Consider the following 15,683-nt stretch of genomic DNA (forward strand, 5'->3'; position numbering starts at 1 on the left):
AGAGTTTAAAAATATTTGTGAAGCTCTCTACTTCTAGACTCCATCTAGATGTTTATGATTCCCCCATCTCATTCACACCTAATTCAATAGTAACTTTTGATAATGGTCCTATTTAGAACAACTTTTCAAAACATTCAACTTGATTTTCATAGAAAAACACCTTTTGTTCTTTTTGAACTCATAGCTCAGTGGTTTTCACAATAGTTCATTAAATGCTTTAATTACATTAACAAGTTCAGCTGGTATAAACAGGGTAGGAACAAACAAACGCAGTTGATTCTTGGTGAAAGTACAGCCAGCTGGGGGCCCGTAACTGGGTAGAGTACTAGAAAGATGTCTATAAGTTTATCACCCTGTGGATAGTAGTCAGTCTGTTGAGTTCATCAGAGCGAATGGACACAAGTGTGTTAATCTAGCAAATAGTTTCAATGAAGGTTAATTAGAGACTTTCTGTAGTAAAATGTTCTCACAGAAGGAACTGGATTGGACCTTGAACTCATTAACATATATATTTTTTTAAATTGCTGAGCTTCACCTTAATGAGCAGGGAAAAACCAAACAAACAAACAAAGAACTTGTACTATTGAAAGTGGACTCTTTCTATGTGTTTCTCTCAGAGTGAAGAAGCCAACTAGATATGCCCTCTGGTTTCCAGTGTAGCCACCCTCAGTGGCATGGGAAGGTGGTAGGTGGATCTCTGCTTCTGCTGAGACAAATGCAGGTAACAGACTATCAAAAGGCTGGGATGGCTAAGACTCCTCTAATACACACTCCTCTAAATTCTGCTTTTGATGCTGGCCTCGTATCAGTTCTCCTACATTAAACCCAGCATATATGGGGTTAAAACCAAACGACTCTTTCCCTGCTTACTCCCTGGTTCCAGAGTCCACTGTCTGCCATGGAGACTGACATAGCCAAGGACAGCCACCTGGATTCCTTATCATCTCCTCCTCCTCCCAAGGCCGAATGCAGGCTAGTGGGAAAGTTCCGACCAGCAAGGCCACTGACTCCCCTGCCTCTCTACAAGCAGCCACATTCCTCACAAACCTTTAAAACCCCTTGCCTCCCCTCTTTTGGGGAGACGAGATGAAATGAGACAAATTTGAGGGCTTACTCTCGTCTCCCGGCTGATATCATCCAAAATAAAACTCCTTTCCTTGCCATAAAACTGGCATTCCAGTTTTTATTTGGCCCCTCTTGTGTGGCAGGTAAAGAACCTATGTTTGCAGGCAGTAACACTTTGAGACCTGAATCAATCCCAAATACCGTCTCCAGTGAACTTGTTATCTCACAGATGTCATTGCCTTACTCCCTGTGGCCTTATGGGGAGGAATGTTGCAGTGATAGACTGGAAAGCGCCTGCTGCCCTTGACCGTCTACTGTAAACATGTATCCAGCATTCTCTCATCAATCAAAATCCTGTAGCACTTGTAATAGGGTTCCATACCCGTATTCTAGCAAGGGAACCTGAAAAATGACAGGATTGCAATCATAAATGTTTGGTGGCTTGGAGTAGGCTATAGATCTTCAATCATAAGGGCTTTTTCCTACTAAACTACGTTGCCATTAAAATTTATAAAAAGCAGTTTTTAATGCATTACTGACTAGTGGGGGATAATACAGTTATACTTTATCATGAAAAATACTGTCTGGGTGTACCTGGGTCTACAGAATTATTGAATATGTTACCTATTGAATATCTGTAGGCTATAACCTTACTGGAGTGTAGAGAAGAAAGCAAGAGGAGAAAGAATTATGTTCACATTTTGGTAGATGCTAAGCAGCATCTTGTTCCTGCTTTTTCTGCCACGTGTGAACCATCACCAGGGCTCACTACAATTGACACTACAAGCTGCTGTCGGTACTCATACTGCAAATGGAAGCTCAAAAGCATTTTCATTTATCCTGCTTTTTGAATGTTGCCTTAATAGGAACACAAATCATAAATAATGAAATGTAAGCCGTGCAGTCCTCAGGAGCTGTGGGATGGAGTCCTCCAGATGGAAAAGGCATATTCCAGATAAAAGCGCGCTGTTCTGATGTGTGATCAGTGCTGAGCACCCTCCATGCACGCCCCAACCACAGACAGGATGTGAGGAATAAAGTGGGTCTGAACCCAGAAGAAATGCTTCTGGAATTAGTGAAAGGCTTTTGACTTAAGCTATGAGCTTTACATGTACAGTATTAGGTGACATTATGGAGACAGAATTGTTTTCTATTAATGTGGATAAGAAAATTAGGTACTTTTCTTTCAGTAACTTTTTTCAAAGACTTGCTGACTCATTTCCCTCCTCACTGTCTTTTGAGTTCTAGCTCTGACTCACCTATGAAATTTCCAGTTAGGAAAAAAGTGGAAAACAGCTAGATTTGGTCCCATGGGTGGAAAACTATGGTTAGAAACATTTACGTATTTGTATTACTAAATTTTACATGTGGAATTATATATCAGCTAATTATAGTGGGCATTAATATATTTTCAGTTATTTCTGCTGCAGTTCCTTATGACACAAGTATTTAAAAATGCTAAGATGTTCTTTTCTGACCTCTATGGAGATTAATAAAAATAAACTGGTTAATGTTACTAAACCTACTTTGCTGTGCACTTGGTCTTTAGCATTGAAACGTGGTTGTGGGCACATACATAAAATGAGATATTCTAATTTAGGTAAACAGAAGTGGTATTGTAACCACTAAAAAGACTATTATAAATCTTCTCACGATGCCTTCAGTGGAAAATAAAAATTGTGTCCTAAATAATTGAAGAAATAATGATTCGTACAGGTTAGATCACTTGAAATTCTTAACTTGTTCTTTAAGACACCATCTCTCCTGATTGTCAGGTGCTTATTTCTTTCAAATATCTCCTGTGCTTTTCCAGCGACATGTACCTTGTGCAGATTTGTGTATTTGTTAAGAACTCAGCAAGTAATGTACCAAAAGGTGACAATATTGCATATTACGTAATGGCATTTCTCCTTTTCGGAGCTAAGTATGTTATATTCTCATTTAACCATGGTAAAGGATAGGTAACTACATAGGTAAAGTTAGGTCCAATTTATAAGAGCTTCCAATATTTGACAGTTAAACAATTTAATTGTTTATTGCCAAAAGGAAGAATTGGTCTGATTTTAGGGTGACTCTGAGACTGCTAATTTGGAAAGAGACAGAAGTGATATAACACTGAGATCAGAGGCAGAAGAATGACTGATTCCCAACAACTAATGGAAATAAAGTGATTGTAGGCTTTGGCTCAGCCACAATTTTTGGATCAAATGTGAAAAATTTCTGGTGCTATATGTAAATATCAGATATTCTCAAATAGAGCAAAGATGTGTTTGCATTTCGCAGTGCTATTATTAAGCTACTGAATATTGAAAATATGCTGCACATACTGGTGGTCTGTGGAAAAATCAGCTTAAAGTTTACGACAGTGCAGTTTCACTATTCTGTTTTTTTGTTGGCTCATCAGGATGAGAAATGCAAACCTCAATTGTTCTCAAGAACTTAAGGGCCAATCTTGTTCAACTTTTCCTATGTCATTGATTTATTTTGGATGTTGATCAAGTCCGACCCTGATCCAAGAACTGATGCTTCAGCATTCCAGGGACTTTGGCCTGAAGTAGGGTAGCAGACAAAGCTAATCACCTTTTGGAGCCTATCCAAATGTGCATCATTTCAGTGTATTATATATTTCTACAGGCTTTTATAATATCATCTCAATATCAAATTTACCATAATCCAGGGACTCCTAAGTCAAATTGTATGGGAAAGTTGAAATCATTGACTAAGTCAGGCCACAATTGATTCCCTCATCCTATAGCAACCATAAAGACTATCAATCATAGTCAGGACGACCAATCATAGTCAGACGGAAATGACACATTATTGAGCTATGTTATTATTAGTCATATGATTAACATTAAAAATAGTAAGAGAAGCATAGTTAAGTAGAAGAAAGCTTTCAAACTTTGCTCCCTCCTTCATTTATTATTTGGAGACAAGATATTTTCAATTGACTATACCTCTGAATATTGCTTTTTGGTACTTTTCTATTTCAGCTAATTGAGTTAGAACACCTCTGTAAACCTACCTTCATTCAGAATTTGGATCTAATTAAAATCTTCTAATAAAGACTATTGGTGGAAAAACAGAATAGTGACCCATCTTTCCTTCTTGTCAAATGAAAAGTGGATTTTGGGGATGTTTGAGGTCTGGTATAGAGTATGAGTCGATGCTACCACATGTATGAGCCTGTATGTGTTTGTATCCACTTATCCTGCCTTCCTTTCTGTTACTATGGAAAAACTATCTGTTCTACTTATGACCAACGCTTCCCCTGGTCCACGGGATCCCATTTTCCTGTGCTTTTTCAAGAACATCATGCCAGCAATTCTCCTTTTTCCTGTAATCAATTTTCTCACTCTAATTTTTCATCAGCATAATAGTATGATGGAATATTATTTGCTAAAAAAAAACATCTTGGTTATACTTCCTCTTCTAGCTCCCATCCCATTCCTTAGCTCTTCCAAAGCAAAACTTCTAGAAAAACTGTCTGTATCACATGTGACCAGTTTCTCTCCTTTCATTTTCTCTTGGCGTTTTTCCTCTCATTCCATCAGAATTGTGCATGTCAAAGTCATTAGTGACTTTCCTTTTGCTCATCTAATGACCAATCTTATCTTATTTGACCTTTCAGATTATTTCACACAGGTGCTCATTCCCTAATTTTCAACTTGCCTTTGAGGACACCATTCTTTCTTGATTCTTCTACCTCACTGGGCACTTTTTCTCGGTCTTTGCTAGTTCCTTCCCATCTCCCTCACTTCTGTGAGTTGCCTCAGGGCTACATCCTTAGGGATGTGTTTTTCTTTATCCATACTCCCTCACTTTGTGATTTCATCAGCTCTCATGGCCTTAATACCTCCTAAATATTAACAACTCCAAAATTTCTGTCTCCAACCTTGACCCTCTTCCCTCAACTCCAAACTCATAGATTCAAATACCTACTTGTCATTTCCACTTCATTGTTGCATCAAACTTAATATTGTATGTCCCAAACCATACTCTGACTTCTGCCCTTTTCTCCCCAACATTGCTCTTGCAAGAATCTTCCCTATATTATAAACAGAAACTCCTTCCTCGCAGCTGCTCAGACAAAAACTAAAAAAAAAAGCTAAACAAAAGAACAAAAACCAAAACCATGGAGTTATCCTTCATTCTTCTATTTTCCCCCAACCCCATTTCTAATCCTTCAGGAAATCCTGTTGGCTCTGCTGTCAAAACACATACAGAATTGATCCATTTTTTATCATGTTCATTATGATCACCATAGTTCAACCTGCCAAATATTTTGCCCACATTACTTCCTTGGTCATCTAACAGGTCTCTCTTCTTCCACACTTGCACCTCCTGTGGTCTACAGTCAACACAACAGGCAGGGTAATTTTTTTAAAACGTAAGTTAGATTATGCCCTTCTCCTCAAAATCATCAACTGGCCTCCCATTTCATTCAATATAAATACCAAACACTTTTTAATGGCCGAATGGGCTTTCAAGGTTGGCCCCTCCACTACTTCTCTAGCCTCATTTCCTACTCTTTTCCCTAAAGCTCAACTTCCCAGTCACACTGGTCTCCGCTGAAGCCCCCTCTCCAGGGCCTTGCCTTATCCCTCATCCCTCATCCTGGAACACTCTTTTCCCAGGTGTCCCCGTGACTCCCTCCCTCCCTTTCTTCAGATCTTGTGCAAATGCCACTTTATTAGTGGGACTTTCCTGGTTACTGGATATAAAATAGCACCACCTGCTCTAAATTGGTACTACCGTGATTCATTTTTCTGTACAACACTTAGCGTTGTTTGTCATACTATGTTTATTTGTTAATTTATTTGTTAATTTGTTTATTGTCTACCTTCTCCCACCTGGAAAATATATGTTCCAAGAGGGCAACGTTAATGAACATATGACTAAATATCCGTGTAACACAGATCGGTGCTTCCTAGACCTGAGGGATCATCACAGTCATCTGAATAGCCTGTTAAAAACGAAAACTTCCAGATGTTTTTGCTTAGTCACTGCAGTATCCAAAAGGCTGGTAGAATAATATTTGCTGCATAGCAAATGCTCAATAAATATTTGTTAAATGAATGAAGGACAGAATGTGTGAATGATCATAGAGATTCACTCCTCACTCTTCAGGGGGTGAAATGTTTGATTTTATTTCGCTTTTTATAATGCATTTCTTACTATGTGTAACATTTGGTATGAGACAGCAAAACAAATAGAAGGTAGATTGTCATTCAAATTTTTTTTCTAGTTAATTAAAGGGAATGTTGTCATGGCTGATAAAATTCAGACTGTCTATTTACCACAATGCCACAGAGCAATCTTCCCCAATCTTCAACCATTTGAGTTCCACCTCTACCCTTTTGCGATAGTATTTTTGTCTAAATTAACATTATGTATAGTAAATAGAAGGTAAATATAAAAATAAGTTCCAAGGAATTCTTGGTGTCTAATGGAACAAAGTGATTCTCACAGAGCTCTTTTCTTTTATTTAATTTTCTATAGATGATTTTACCCCCAGTACCTCTGAAAGCCTGCTTTGAAATTAGATTTCAGGCTGTATCTTTAAGATAAGCATACCATATTCATTCATTTCATATACTGTGCCACCTAAAATAATCTCTAGACCTGCCATGGACTTGGGCTGTGCTTTAAGTAGTACTACCTCAGAAAAAGACAGAAGATATACCAGAAAAATGAAAATGTATCACTTAAGGCTAAGTTTCTGCCCTCTAGAACCTTACGAATCTATCTGGTTCTGGGATTAGATAATGAACTAACTATCAATGCAGTGTGGACCACTGCTTCCTGAATTTAGAGGATTACGACAATTATTCGAGTGGCTTATTAAAAATGCAAATTTCCACATTTCTTTCTTTCAGAGATTTATTTAGTATATCTGAAGTAGAGGTTGGGAAGCTGAATGTTGCAGAAGTTCCACAAATGATTCTGATGGCAGCGAGCTGTTTGAACCACTGCTGTAGACAATAAAGGTTAGTGAACTAGAGCAGGGTTGTCATTCCCTGGAATGAGATTGTCAAGTGTTGAAAATTTCATTGAACTTTGAATAATATAGGTCAGCCTCTGGTAGACAAACGTAAGTTGGAGTGGAGAAGAGCAAATTTATGCAATGGTATAATTAGATGTAACAGTTCTGGTGCTCTCCTCTCTAAGTAACAATACACAACTAAAAGAATCTGAAGCCGTAAGGATGTTTATTAGCCATTTAACAAGAATTCTGGATGTGGGGCGTATTTTAGGCTTAGCTAATTCAGGAGCTTGATGATGCCATCAAAGGAGGATGCTTTTCTAGACTTGAGCGAACCACCATTCTTGATGGTTTGACTTTCACTGTTAGGATTACCCTGTCATGGTTGCTGCATGGCTGCTGAGCTCCAGACATCATGTGCTCATACAGTTACATCCATGAAATATATGTAAGAGGAAATATGAGGAGTTTCCCCTTACACGTCTTTTGATTAGGAAGGAAAACTATTCCCAAAGCCTCTTAGCAGAATTCCCCAGGACTGTGTCACATGTCCAAGTCTGATATTCAAAATTGTCTGATGAGATAAAGTATCTGATGCTTTCAGCTTTTATAATGCAGGGTAAACTGTGCCAGAAAATAAGAAAACAGGGATAATTCCTGGTTAGATGGGCAGCCAAAAGTGTCAGAATAAAAATGGTGATTCCTTAGTGTAAAGCTACAGGAGCGCACATTTTAAATTTAAAGTTGTGAACACTGCTCTCCCCTTCACCTTTCTTGCCAAGACAAAGCCTTTTTCTGGCCCTCAGGAGTATAGTGAAACATTTTTGTGAGTAAAAGAATGAAGATAAGAAAGTGGATTTGAGGAGTAGTTGCTTTAGTATCACTATCTTTATATGAATTTTACTCACCTTTTTCTTTCATACCTATTTGGAAGTGTTGTAGAGGGAGGGTTTTGATGATATATGTAGGATCTTATTCATGAGTGGCCACTGAAAATGTTTAGTTCTTTTTGAAATAAACTTTTAGCTTTAGAATAGTTTCAGATTTACAGGAAGATTGTGAAGATAGTATAGAGTTCCTGTACACCCTACACTGTTTCTCCTGATGTTAATATCTTGTATATTTAACCCATTTAAGTATATAATTATAGTCACGTGTCACATAAGTCATATAAGACATATTTGTCACAATTCATGAGTTAGTACTTTATTCAAATTTCCTTCATTTTGACCTAATGTCTTTTTTGTTGTCGTTGTCCCAGGATCCCATCCAGGGTCCTACATGAGTTGTTATGTCCCCTCAGGTACTTCTGTCTGTTAAAGTTTCTCAGACTTTCCTTGCTTTGAATGTTCTTGACAGTTGTGAGGAGTACTTGTCAGGTGCTTTGTAGAAATCCCTCAAGTGGGATCTGTCTGATGTTTTTCTCATGATTAGCCTGGAATAATGTGTTTTTGGGAGGACGACCATAGAGGTAAAGTTTGCTTCTCATCACATCCTATCAAGGGAGCACACTAGCAACATGAGTTATCATTGTTGATATTGACCTTGATTACCTGGCAGAGTCAGTGTCTGTCAGGTCTCTCCCTGTAAAGTTACTCTTTTTCCCTCTTCTCATACTCTGCTCTTTGGGAAAAGGCCACTAGGAGCAGCCGATTCTTAAGGAGTGGGGAGTTATGCTCCATCTCCTTGAGGGAGGATCTATATAAACTATCTGGAATTCTTTTGGACAGATTAGCCTGCGCTCCCCCATTTATTTATTCAATCACTTATTAATATCAGTCTGAACTGATGAATATGCATTTTATACTTTGAGTTATAGTCCACTATTACTTTATTCTCTTGCTCAAATTGTTCGAGCTTTGGCCACTGGGAGCTCTTTCAGTTGGTTATCTTCTCTTTGACATAACCCCATTATTGTGTATGTGTGTGTGTGTCTATGTGGATGTTTTAAAACTTGCTTCCTGGCACTACAAGGTGCTTCGGGCTCATCTTGTATATTTCTTGCCATATTCCTAAAGTGAGCCGTTCCTTCAAGGAGCCTTGGTTCCTGTCATTGGCGAATGGTGTTAGCAAGATCTGGGTGCTAGGTGCCATGGCCTCCAGGCCCTCTCAGCTGACAAACCAAGGAAATACACGTCTGTATGTGATTGGCCCTCTGTATCCATGGGTTCTGCATCTGTGGATTCAACCAACTGCAGATCCAAAGGCCTCCGATGCTTGTGTCTGTACTGAATGTGTACAGGCTTTTTTTTTTGTCATTATTCACTAAACAATACAGTATAACAACTATTTACATAGCATTTATGTTGTATTAGTTATTCTAAGTAATCTAGAGATGATTTAAAGTACACGGGAAGATGTGTATAGGTTATATGGAAACACTATACCATTTTATATAAGGGACTAGAGTGTCCTCAGATTTTGGTGTCTATGGGGGATCCTGGAACCAATCCCCAGCAGATACCAAGGGACAACTGTATACACACAGCTATAAATATTTATATATTGTATATATCTGTATCTCTATTAAGCTAAATGTGAGTTCATATGATATCTCCAACTCTAGTCCATCACTACATGGATCATTCTAACCTGTCTCTTTGCTTGTCTCTAACATCCCATTCCAACAATGAGAAACCTGGCTCCTACCGTCCACCATCCATTTACTTAATTTTTCAGTTACAGTATCATTTCAAAATTGTTAACCTATACCCTTGACCCTTGTAGGCAGCTACTTTATCAGCTGGGGTACAGTGCTTATGTACAGTTCCCTGTGCCTTTAGTATTTCAAATTCCACTTATTTCTAAAGTTCTAGAGTCAGCATCTTTTACCCAATCCCTTTTGTGAAGTTGTTTCATATATTTGTATAATTGTTGGATTCTTTTGTCACGTTCTGCTTTCCATCCTGTGATCCCTGACCTCCTAAATGATTTTTTTTGTTTGCATATGTTAAGGTTCATACTTGGTGCTGCAAAGTTCTGTGGGTTCTGACAAATGCGTTGAGTCATATATCTACCTTTACAGTATCATACAGAATAGTTCCACTGCCCTAACAATACTCCATGCCCCGCCCATTCATTTCTCCCTCCTCCCTCCCCTCAAAACCTCTGGCAACTATTGATTTTTTTTTTTAACTGCTATTTTTTTTTTTTTACTGTACCTATAGTTTTGCCTTTACCAGGATGTCACATAGTTGGAATCATATAGCATGTAGCCTTTTCAGACTGGCTTCTTTCAATGAGAAGTATGCATTTAAGATCTATCCATGTCTTCTCATGTCTTGATAGTTCATTCTTTTTTATTGCCTGAAAGTGTTCTGTTGTATGGGTGGGATAACAAATAGTTTTGCTTATTCATTCACCTTTTGAAAACATCTCGGTTGCTTCAAGTTTTGGCAATTAATGAATAAAGTTGCTATATATATTTATGTACTATTTTTGATGTGTGGACATATGTTTTCAAATCAGTTGGATAGATACCTAGAAGTGTGTTTGCTGGATTGTATTATTCAGCTGAGTATATGTTCGGCTTTATAAGAAACTGGCAAACCATCTTCCAAAGTGGCTAACCATTTTGCATTTCCACCAACAGTGAATAAAAGTTCCTGTTACTCTGTGATTGGGTTTATCAGGTTTTTGGATTTGGGCTATGTAGTGGTACATCATTGTTTTAATTTGTATTTTCCAAAGTAGAGTATCTTTTCATATGTTTATTTGCTTATGTGTATATCTTCTTTGGTGAGGTGCATGATCAGATCATTTGTGTTTTAAAAATTTGGATTGTTTTTCTCTTATTGGTGATTTTAAAAGTTCTTTGTATATTTTGGGTATAAGTCCTTTATGTGTCTTTTTTCCCCAACATTTTAAGTATTTCATTCCACTCTCTTCATGCTTATATGATTTCTGATGAGAAGTCTGCTGCAATTCCTATTTTTGTTACCTCTACAGGTAAGATATTTTTTCCCCTCTAGCTTCTTTCAAGATTTTGTTTGCCTCTGCCTTTCTGTAGTTTGAATACAACATGCCTAAGTATGGATATTTTATTTTCTGTCTTTGTTTATTTTTGTTTTTATTTTATTTTCATTTTTTTATTTTGATACTTATCCTGCTCATTATTCTGTGAGTTTCCTGGATATGCAGTTTGGTGTCTGTCATTAATTTTGGAAAATTCTTGGTCATTATTATTTCAATATTTTGAATATTGAATATTCAGAATTTTCTTTAGGTTTTTTCTTGAGTTTTCGTCTCTCTCTTACATTCCCCATCTTTTCTTATGTGTGCTCTATTCTTCCATTAAACCCTTAATATATTAATCATAGTTATTTTAAACTCTCTGTCTGATAATTCCAACAGTTCTGTCCTATCTGGGTCTGGCTCAGATGAGTGCTTTGTCTCTTCAGTCTGTGTTTTTTCTAGCTTAAGCATGCTTGCAATATTTTGTTGAAAGCTATTGTGTTAGGCAATAGAAACTGAGGTAAATAGGCCTTTGGTATAAGGATTTATAGTAGTCTGCCTAGGGCTTGGGCTGTGTTTATTGATTGCTATAGCTGTAGGTTCCAGAGACTTCCAGTTCCTCTGGGTCTTTGCTGTTGTCTCCTCTCTTGACTTTGAGCTTCTTTAAGTACTCCTTCTCAAAGAGAGTCTGTCATGTAGCTCTTTCAGCTGTAATCCGTGGTTAGTATACCAGAGCTTTTTTTTATGTAGTGGTAAGGTATGGGGATATTCTAACTAAATTTCAGTTTTTTAGTGGCCCTGTGTCTTGGAGCGATGACCTTCACAATTGTTACTCCACTGGTATACCTTTTATCCTCCTTGTCTCCTACTTTTTTTCCCTGGCTGCAGCCTTCCCAATTAATTTCCTTGAAGCCTTGAGCCCTGTTGACTATGATTTCTTTCCCCCTTAGGTGAGACAAGAAGGCTTGAGGGGACTGGAGAAGGAGGAATGCCCAACTAGGATAAGGCTCTGGAAAAGTCTTTTTCTCTGGAGAGAAGGTCTATGTTATGGAGAAGGCTCTGGGTGTATTTCACATCGATTACTCTTCCTCTTCTGTGCCAGAGCCAAGAGGGGATCTTTCTTAGATCTTCACAGTGAGCACCTGGTGGGATTCCTGGAGATAAAGCCTATGAAAGCATCTTGTTCCCTTAAGACTGTAGCCTTAGGTGTTTCTCACTGTTACACCAGACCACACTCAGTCTCCAGCAACTTGTCAAAATTACCGTATGTAGCAGATTGAATTGTGTCCCTGCAAAAAGATATGTTCAATTTCTTGAGGAGTCCACCTCCTGGCCAAAAGCCTATGTGTGATTTTTCAGGCCCAACCGTAGGCTTTATTTGCCAAGCCTCACCAGGAAAAGCTGACCTACACCAGACTTGGTGGGACAGTCAATGAACTATCTCTGAAGGAAGCCACAGTCAAGGTCTCAGACCCTTTTGGTCAACCATCCTGCTACACATATCTGCATTCTTAACCTAGGCACCTGCATTTGAAAGCCTTTTTACTGGGGCCTTCCACTGGCACATCTGTCAAGGCCTCCTCACTTGGGGGAAGGTCCTTTGAAAACATTTTTTCTCCACTCTGACTCAGTACTCAGTACTTTTCCACTTCTAGTCCTTCCGCTCATCTTCCTTCCGTCTCCTAGGTCCAAAAAAAACACAGGTGCTTTTTGTTGGGGCCGTCCTCGGCAGTGAGAAAACTTCCTATATCTGTGCTGACCCATCTAGCCCTCTACAAGCACCATTCCATGGGGAAAAATAGGGCAGAGGAGGGTCGGTGCTCTCTGTGGTTTAGGCCTTTGCTTTTACTATGGCAGTAAGTGAGTAAAGGCTTGACTGTTACTTTGATTGGCCTGTTGTTTAATTGATTACTCTAAAACTTGGCAACTCAGCTGTCTCCTGCCCACCTCACCTTTTTCGAGTCCTAAGCCCTGTAGTTGTGAATGAGACTTTATTTGGAAATAAGGTCTTTGCATATGTAATCGAGTTAAGATGAGATCATACTCAATGAGGGTAGGCCATAAACCCAATTACTAGTGTCTTTTTCAGAGAAAGGAGAGGGAGATTTGAACACAGAGACACAAACACACACAAAGGGAAGACAGCCATGTGATGATAGAGGCAAAAATTGGAGTGATGCAGCTACATGCTAAAAAATGCCAAGAATTTCCTGCAACTACCAGAAAGTAGGAAGAGAAAAGGAAAGAATCATTTCCAGAGCTTTCAGAGGGAATATGGGCCTGCCTACACCTTGAATTTGGATTTCTAGCCTCCAGAACTGTAAGAGAATAAATCTTTGTTGTTTTACGCTACCAGTTTATAATAATTTTTTATGGCAGCCATAGGAAGCTAGTACAGATTTTGGTACTGGTGAGTGGGGTGCTGCTGTAACAAATATGTGAAAATGTGGAAGTGGCTTTGGGATTTGGTAGTGGTAGACGCTGGAAGAATTTTGAGGCACGTGATAGAAAAAGCCTATTGTACCTTGAAGAGATTGTTGATGGAAACATGGAGGTTAAAGGTGTTTCTACTGGGGTCTCAGGTGGAAATGAGGAACATGGTATTGGAAACTGGAGGAAAAGTAATCCTTATTGTAAAATAGTAGGAAACTTGGATGAACTGTGTTCTACTGTTTGTGGAAAATAGAACGTGTAAGCAATGAGTTGGGATATTTTGCCTAGGAGATTTCCACACAAAGTATTGAAGGCCTGGTCTGATTTATCCTTGATGATTATAGTAAAATGTGAGAAGAAAGAGATAAATTAAGGAGGGAATTTTTAATCAACAGCAGAACTTGATGATTTAGAAAAATCTCAGCCTACCTATATTCCAAAACATGCTAAAACATATTCTGCAGTGAGCACCAAGGATGTAGCTGGGCCACCTTCTGCTGGAGAGATTAGGTGTGTGATTCATGGTTCCAATCAACCATCTCAGCAAAAGTGAGGAATAGAGATGTGGTTATCCAGGAGGACCTGTGGAGAACCCTCATGTCTAACGGTGGGGATGTCCTTGAAATCCTTGGAAGACCCATAGGGTTTTGAGAATGTTGTGCTACCAAAACCACTGCCAGTTTGGATTAAAAGGGAGAAAGATGGGATGAAATGAAGGAAGACTGTCAGATTTCTGGGATTCTCCAGGCAGGAAGAGGGCCAGTGAAGCTACTTAATTACAAAAAGGTGTTTTCCTTCAAGAAATGGAAAGAATGACTCAAATGACAGTGCTGCCAGCTGAGAGAGAGGGGGCACCCCTGCAGAGGCAGGAGAGGATGGGGCCACTGCCATGGGCCATGAGCACAGAGGATAGAGCATAGAGCCACAGAAGATTGTTCTCAGACCTTGAAACTTGATGGAATTTGTCCTGGTGGGTTTCAGACTTGGGACCTGTGACCCCTCTCTTCCGTCCAGCTTCTCCCTTTTGGAATGGGAATGACTTTCTTATTCCTATCCCACCAGTGTATTTTGGAGGCAGATAATTTGTGTTCTAATTTCACATGTCCGCAGATAGAGAGGAATTTTGCCCCAGGGGGAAATATTCCCAGAGTCTCACACATGCCTGATTTAGATGATGAAATTTGGGACTTTTGGAGTTGATCATATTTAAAAGAGATTTTGGACTTACAGTTAATATTGAAATGGGTTAAGTCTTTTGGGGTTATTGGAATGGGGTAAATGTATTTGCCTGTAGGAAGAACATGAATTTTGGGGGTCAGAGGGCAGTTTGTAGTGGGTTGAATCGTGTTCTCCCAAAAAGATACGTTCACGTCCTAACCCCCAGGACATGTGAAAGTGATCTTATTTGGAAATAGGATCTTTGCAGATGTAATCAAGTTAGATGAGGTTATACTGGATCAGAATGACTGGTGTCTTTATCAGAGAAAGGAGAGGGAGATTTCTGATTATAATAAAATGTGAGAGAAAAGAGATAAATTGAGAAAGGAATGATTAAGCAAAATGGAACTGGAATTTGATGATTTGGAAAAATATCAGCCTATTTATATTGCACAGAGAGGCAAGACACAGAGGGAAGACCCAGAGATACACAGAGAGGAAACAGCACATGAAGGCAGAGGCAGAAATTGGAATGATGTGGCTACAAGTCAAGGAATGTCAAGATTTGCGGGCACCCACCAGAAAGTAGGAAGAGGCAAGAAAGGATTCTTCTCTAGAGCCTTCACAGGGAGAATGGCCCTGGCCACACCTTGATTTTGAACTTCTGACCTCCAGAACTGTGAGAGAGTAAATTTCTGTTATTTTGAGCCACCCAATTTGTGGTAATTTATTATGGCAGTCTTAGGAAAGAATACACCGTTTAAATTTGGGCTCTAGCAGCTTCTATCCAGAAGACAAAGCAAATCTTAGCTTTGTCTCTCCAGATGAGCCTATCTCTCCAGATTTCAGGCTGGTAGTTTACTCTGCAAACTCAGTTCTCTGATAAGTCCAAGAAAAGTCATTGATTTTTGTTTATGCATATGTCCATTGTTTTTTGCAAGGTTGGGAATGATGATTTCTGAACTCTTTATATGTCAGAGCTGAAACTGAAGCTTTCTCTAATAGGTTATTTTTGAACTATATTCCTATTTTTTCCCATTTGACATTTCTTTCTACCTTTTGACAAATGTTCTATGCAATATGTGAG

This window comes from Equus quagga, chromosome 7, assembly GCF_021613505.1.
Source record: "Equus quagga isolate Etosha38 chromosome 7, UCLA_HA_Equagga_1.0, whole genome shotgun sequence".
NCBI classification, from domain to species: Eukaryota; Metazoa; Chordata; class Mammalia; order Perissodactyla; family Equidae; genus Equus; species Equus quagga.